Source organism: Callorhinus ursinus, unplaced genomic scaffold (assembly GCF_003265705.2).
Source record: "Callorhinus ursinus isolate GAN/ISIS: 27379988/994484 unplaced genomic scaffold, GSC_fseal_2.0 scaffold19, whole genome shotgun sequence".
Classification (NCBI taxonomy): domain Eukaryota; kingdom Metazoa; phylum Chordata; class Mammalia; order Carnivora; family Otariidae; genus Callorhinus; species Callorhinus ursinus.
Genome location: NW_027397081.1, coordinates 15,617,581 through 15,624,343, shown reverse-complemented (window position 1 = coordinate 15,624,343; position 6,763 = coordinate 15,617,581). Strand labels below are relative to the sequence as shown.

Genomic DNA, 6,763 nt, shown 5'->3' with positions numbered 1-6,763 from the left:
AAAAGAAAAGAAAAGAAAGAAACCACAACCAGGGGCGCCTGGGTGGCTGAGACGGTTAGGTGTCTGCCTTCGGCTCAGGTCATGATCCCAGGGTCTGGGATCGAGCCCCACATCGGTCTCCCTGCTGAGTGGGGAGCCTGCTTCTCCCTCTACCTCTGTCTGCCACTTACCCCTGCTTGTACTCTCTCTTTCCTGTCAAATAAATAAAATCTTAAAGAAAAAGAAAAAGAAACCACAACCAAAGACAATGCCATAAAACATAGGAAAGAAAGTCTTCCTGGACCTGTCTAGTTAGCAAAGCAGACTCATGCTTTGGCCGACCAGTTAAGTAAAAACTGAGTGCTGTAAGAGTATTGGGGGGTGGGGGAGAACCACAAATTAAAACTAGTATAATTTAGGAGACCTCTTGGGCTTTAGAGAATCAATGAAACTTCACCAGACAGTATGGGAAGAAAAGGGATTCGAGGCCAAGGGAGTGACCAAAGCTCTGTAAAAGAGCTCAGCGACTGTCAAACCAAGTGGGAGGCTAGAATGTACCACACCATGGCAGCATTCGATAAAACTGAAAATGCAGACGGGACTCAAACTTTAGCAAGCAGGGTACGAGATATTAAAAATGCAGCAGGAAGTCATTAAGGGTTTGCAACGGGGTAACATCTAATCGGTTTTTAAGGCCATAAATGACAGCAGCAGGAAAGAGTGAATTAGAGGAGAAATGACAAAAGCAGAGGGATCAATTAGGATGGACTGCAGCAGAAAGGTAATGGGAGCCTGAACATGGGCGGTAAAATAAGACCAGTTTGCAGTGCCTGGCTGGCTCACTCAGTAGAGCCTGTGACTCTTGATCGTGAGTTTGAGCCCCATATACATATAAAACAAGACAGATGTGAGAGAGATTGCAGAAGTAAAATCAAGAAAAAGTGAATAGAAGAGATGATGAACCTGAAACTCTGAGCCTGAACAACTGGAAACAGGGTCTTAAAAAAATATATTAATAGTGCTCGCTTCGGCAGCACATATACTAAAATTGGAACGATACAGAGATTAGCATGGCCCCCGCGCAAGGATGACACGCAAATTCGTGAAGCGTTCCATATTTTTTTTAAAGAGGGCACATTCAGCGTGGAGCACTGGGTGTTATGCAGGAACAATTAATCATGGAACACTACATGAAAAACTAATGATGTAATGTATGGTGATTAACATAACAATAAAATTAAAAATATATATATTAATAAAAGCTAATCCTTTTTAAGGGCTTTCTATGTGTCAGGTACTTTACATTTTATCTAATTAATTCTCATTCACAATCCTGTAAGATAGAGTCAATAATTACCCCCATTTCACAGAGGAAAAACCCAAGGTCGAAAGAACTAAGCCTAGAACCAATCCCAGCAGTTCGAGCTTGCCACCACTGCCTGAGATCAATCCTGGAACAGAGAAAAGGCACCTGGTCTGCTTAAGGAAGAGGGCACATTCTGTGTTCAGACATGGTGATTATGAGATGTCCGAAAGATATTCATATGGTAACATTTAGCCAGCAGCCTGGGAAAGAGACAGGGAAGCAGGTTTGTGAATCATCTGTGTAAGATTGTTAACACTGTTGGGAATGGGACCTTCTGTCGGCTCATTCCCTCACACAGGACAATCAAACTGAAATGATGGCGTTTTGAAAAGACTTGGAGTGTCTCCCTTTGGGAGGAGTGTGGGGGAGGGTGGGATGGAGTCAGAACATGAGTGGCACACTTCTCTTACAAAAAGCAAAACAGGGGCGCCTGGGTGGCTCAGTTGGTTAAGCTGCCTTCGGCTCAGGTCATGATCCCAGGGCTCAGTGCTCTCTGTCAAATAAATAAATAAAATCCAAAAATAAATAAATAAATAAAAATAAAAAGCAAAACAAATCCAGGGTGCTTGACTGGCTCAGCTGGAAGAGAATGCGACTTTTGGTCTCAGGGTCATGAGTTCGAGACCCATGTTGGGTGTGGAGGTTACTTAAAATATATAAATAAATAAATTTTTAAAAGGTGGAACAAATCCATGTGAATGGTTATTCTGAAATACTGGGCAATCAATGTCCCAACCGTTTTCTTTCTTTATAAGAAAATCGTGCTAATTTTGCACAGTTTCACATAAGGCAGAAATTAATGCCATCTCTTTGAGACCCAGTATTTGTAAGTATTTTTTACACAGACTTGATACAAATGCATTTGGCATCTTAGTACATCTTCACAGATTCTAAAATTTTAGGGACTGTGCCACCCATCCAGTGGCATCCATCCCACTTCCCCACAGGACCACCCTGTGTACGAGAGCCACCATGCAAGAGTAAACACTATTTACTGTGTTCACTAAATTCACAAAGTAAAACACATGATAAAATGTCAACGGTGTCAAAGTGCAGAGGTATATTCACATATGAGGAAAAAGAAGGAAAAGAGTACAATACAAGGTATTTGAAAGCTATGTGAGAATGCAAACTTAAACCTCTCATGATGAATTGGTAAAAATCTTCAGAATGCAGCAACTCTTAAAATCTAACACAAATCAGGGGCGCCTGGGTGGCTCAGTCGTTAAGCATCTGCCTTTGGCTCAGGTCGTGATCCCAGGTCCTGGGATTGAGCCCCACATCGGGCTCCCTGCTCAATGGGAAGCCTGCTTCTCCCTCTCCCACTCCCCCTGCCTGTGTTCCCTCTCTCGCTGTCTCTCCCTCTGTCAAATAAATAAATAAAATCTTAAAAAAATAAAAAATAAAAAAAATCTAACACAAATCAGACACAAAATATAGAAGGCATTTTAATAACGGATTACAGTTAACTCTACTCCAGTAACTTTTACTAATTTACTCATTCCATAAATACTGAATGCCTACTTTATGGCAAGCACTGTTCTTAAACTTATAAATTTAGGGGAAATGGACTATTTCATTTCAAACCCTGAGTAAACCACAACCATTAAACAGAGTAGGTACCAAAAGCCCCTCCCCACCCCTCAAACAGAGACACAGTTATGCATGCATGTAGGCACAAGCATGCACATTAGACCATAACAGTACTACAGAAGAAATTTTTGCTAAATATCCCCCACAAAAGCGAATTCTTATTTTTGCAAATTGTCCCAAATACAGAAGAGAAGAATTAACTCACTGTGATTATTTCCATAATCAAAGAACACGAGAAAAAAAATTACATGCCAGTTTCACTTACTAATATGTGTTATATAGATGAATAAATCATAAATGATTGTTAGTATATTTATACATTATACATACTAATGCAACATATTATATAGATAAAAAATTGTAAATGACTTTTGTTTTTAAGATTTTATTCATTTTATTTTAGAGACAGAAAGAGAGCATGAACAGGGGGAAGAGCAGGGAGAGGGAAAGGTAGAGAATCTCAAGCAGACTCGTGCTGAGCAAGAAGCCAGATGTGGGACTCAATCTCACAATCCTGAGATCATGACCTGAGCCAAAATATCGAGAGCCGGACACTCAACCGACTGAGCCACCCAGGTGCCCCCAAATCATAAATGATTGTTAAACAGAATCCAGTGAAGCATTCATACATCATTACAAACTAGGGTTAATCCCAGCAACTTTACAAATCTATTACCATAATTCACTGTAACAACTGCATACAGAGAAACAAAATATGGAGGTGCCAGGGTGGCTCAGTTGGTCGAGCATCCAACTCTTGATTTCGGCTCAGGTTGTGATCTGAGGGTCATGAGATGAGCCCTGAGTTGGGCTCTACGCTCAGCAGGGAGACTGCTTTAGATTCCCCCTCCCTCTGCGCCTGCTGTCCTCCTACACCCCTGCGAGCTCTAAAATGAATGAATGAATGAATGAAAGAAAGAAAGAAAGAAAGAAAGAAAGAAAAGAAAAATTAAAACAAAACATGTTCACTTTATAGAGCCAGTGATTTCTTGTCTCCATGGCAGTCCAGTTACTACTTTAGTCCCAGTTACCACCATCTCACCCGGATGACTGGTTTAACTCCTGACCAGTCATCCTGTGCTCTCTGGCAATGAGCTAACAAGGACCAAGGGCTCCTCCTTCCCTCTGCCAGATGTTTCTACTAAACATCTTCCCAAGGGTTCTCACAGTCTCTAGGTACGTGACAGCTGGTTCTCAGCAACTCCTAGTGGTTCCTAAACTCCCACTTTTTACCTCACTCATCACACTCAACCCCATAAAAAGAGAGAGCACAGGGTGGGTTGTGGAGGTAAGGTCTCTCTCCTGGAGCCCAGTCTCACAGTACAGCCAGTTGTGCCCCAACCCAAGCACTCCTCTCCACAGGACAACGAGAAAAGAGGGCGTCTGTGTACCTGTCGTCCCTCCACCCATGAATTCCAGCCTGACATTCACCTTGAGTCCACTGAGAGCAAGTTCTCAAAACTACTTGCTGACTGAACACTTGGATCAAGAAAACGTCAATAGCCTTTGCATTATGACACTGCTTCTGAAAAAGTTTGGTAAAGTATACATGATATAAAAATTACTATTTTAACCATTTTCAAGTGTATAATTCTGTGGATAGGGCAATGAATATAATACTTTTCTCCTTCCCTTATTTTTCAATGACTGTGGATCTCTAATTTTTTTGAAGACTTCATTGATTCATTTGACAGAGAGAGAGCACAAGCAAGGGGAGGGGCAGGCAGAGGAAGAGGGAGAAGCAGGCTCCCTGATAAGCAGGGAGCCTGACGCAGAGCACGACGCGGGGCCCAACTCGGGGCTCAATCCCAGGCCCCTGGGATCACGACCTGAGCTGAAGGCAGACGCTTACCCAACTGAGCCACCCAGGTGCCCCTCTAATTTTTTTTTAAAAAGGCAAATACCTAGGTCTGCTTTCTGTGAACGGTGTATTATTCTAAGTGTTTCCCAAATATTACCATATTTATTAGAACACAACAATCCCAGGAGAACACCTTTAAGTGAGATATCCGAGGCAAAGAGCAGTACCTTGTCTCAGGTCATAGACCGTGAAGAGCAGAGGGCTCCACTCTGGGCAAACCAGCTCACACAGACAGTCCCACTTACATCTAATTCTATTCTGTCTCAACATCACTGCTCAACATGCTGTGTTTCCCAACATGTGAGTGTGTCATGGGCCGGAAATGATTGAGAAACTGTGCTATAAGGCAGGGCCTTAATTTATCATTCAGGATCTCCAAGTAAAAAATTCATCTACAAAACCGTGACCCAGTGATTAAAATGTAAAATAGAGAATATTCACTCAAACAGTCGGTCTAAAGATCCCCGCACAAAGGTTCATGCAGAGAACTCAGCTCACAGTTAATACAAACAATGGAAGATCCTCTTTCCTAGGTGCTGTTTTAATCATGCTCTTTGAAGTTAGAACAGGAGAATCAAAGAAAAGGATCGCTCTTATCTGGCTCAACTTTACTAAGGAAACACAGGCCAGCTATTTTAAATATAAGTAAGTGGGGGAAGAAGCTCGAAGAGTAAGAAGGAAACGAGTTATGGAATATTAACTCTGGATGCTTAAACTTGGATTTCAACCATCCAGGTATATTGTATTAGACACTAAAGCTGGGTGTTTTGCATGTGAAAGGAGGAGAGGGAGGGTTTTAACAAAGAGGAAAGAAAAATGCTAATGAAGGCTCCTCATTCCATTTCTTTGACAAATTTAAAACACTGGATTTAAACTTTCTGGAAAAAAAAATATTTCAATACACAATAAGTAAAAAAAATAAGCTGCCAGGATTAAAGTTCACAATGCACTTTCATACCACTAGGTATCCCCAGCAAGCATTTGCTGCTTTGTACACTACAGCCTGGCAGAAAAGACATTCTCGTAGCCAGCTTTCGAGCTTGTTCTTTAAGATGTTCTAATTTAAATGCAGTTGTGCACTTCACAAGTATTATGGTTTTAGAGCAAGTCTTGGTTGGCACTATTAGAGCAAAGTGATTAGAAAAAGCTTTTGCACATTCTACTTGACATTCACTGCCTACTTCTCTATAATGTTCTGGTTTTATAAGTCATCACAGACTCTTTGAGAGGAGGCAAGGGAGGAGATCTTCATGCTCCCTCTATTAGCATAATCAAGCTTATGTCTGGTAAGAAATATTTTGAGTGAAATTCTCTTGTTATGTAAAGACATCATCCTGTGGTAAATCACACTATTGAGTATTTCTGTGTTCAAAAGACACACCAATTAAAAAAATGTATTAATGTCCGAGTCTATGTGGTTTACTATTTCATATGATACTTAAAGTGTGGCCTCCAAGGGATCGTTTCTGTAATAGGGAATGGAATATTCCGTTACCATTCCTTTACATTCAAAGAAAACCAAAATAATTAGTAATAAACATGTGGGAGACTAGCTTAAAAAAAAAAAGAAAAAGAGGCTCTGGCACTTAACTAGCTACACGTACTTGGGTAACTTACTCTAACTTTCAGTAACACAAAAATGCCTGTTCAGGTCCTCTGCCCATTTTTTAGTCAGATTACTTGTATTTTTGGTATTGAGTTGTAGGAATTCTTTACATATTTTGATTACTAACCCCACAATGGATATATCACTTGCAGATATTTTCTCCCATTCAGCGGGTTGCCTTTTTGTTTTGTTGATGGTTTCCTTCACTGTGCAAAAGCTTTTTAATCTGATGTCATCTCAACGGTTTATTTTTGCTTTTGTTTCTCTCGCCTGAGGAGATCAATCCAGAAAAATATTGCTAAGGCCAAAGTCCAAGAGCTTACTGCCTAGATTTTTTTTTTTTTTTTTTTTTTTTTTT

The 6,763-nt window shown here is 40.7% G+C and overlaps 1 protein-coding gene and 1 non-coding gene across 4 annotated transcripts in view; one reads left to right on the top strand and one right to left on the bottom strand.

Annotated features, from left to right (window-relative positions):
* CBL (Cbl proto-oncogene) overlaps positions 1–6,763 on the bottom strand; it is a 76,821-nt gene that overhangs the window by 40,834 nt on the left and 29,224 nt on the right. The gene's annotated exons all lie outside the window — the stretch shown is intronic.
* On the top strand, positions 998–1,101 carry LOC112840646 (U6 spliceosomal RNA). Its single transcript, XR_003212543.1, has one exon. It is a non-coding gene; the product is annotated as a U6 spliceosomal RNA (small nuclear RNA).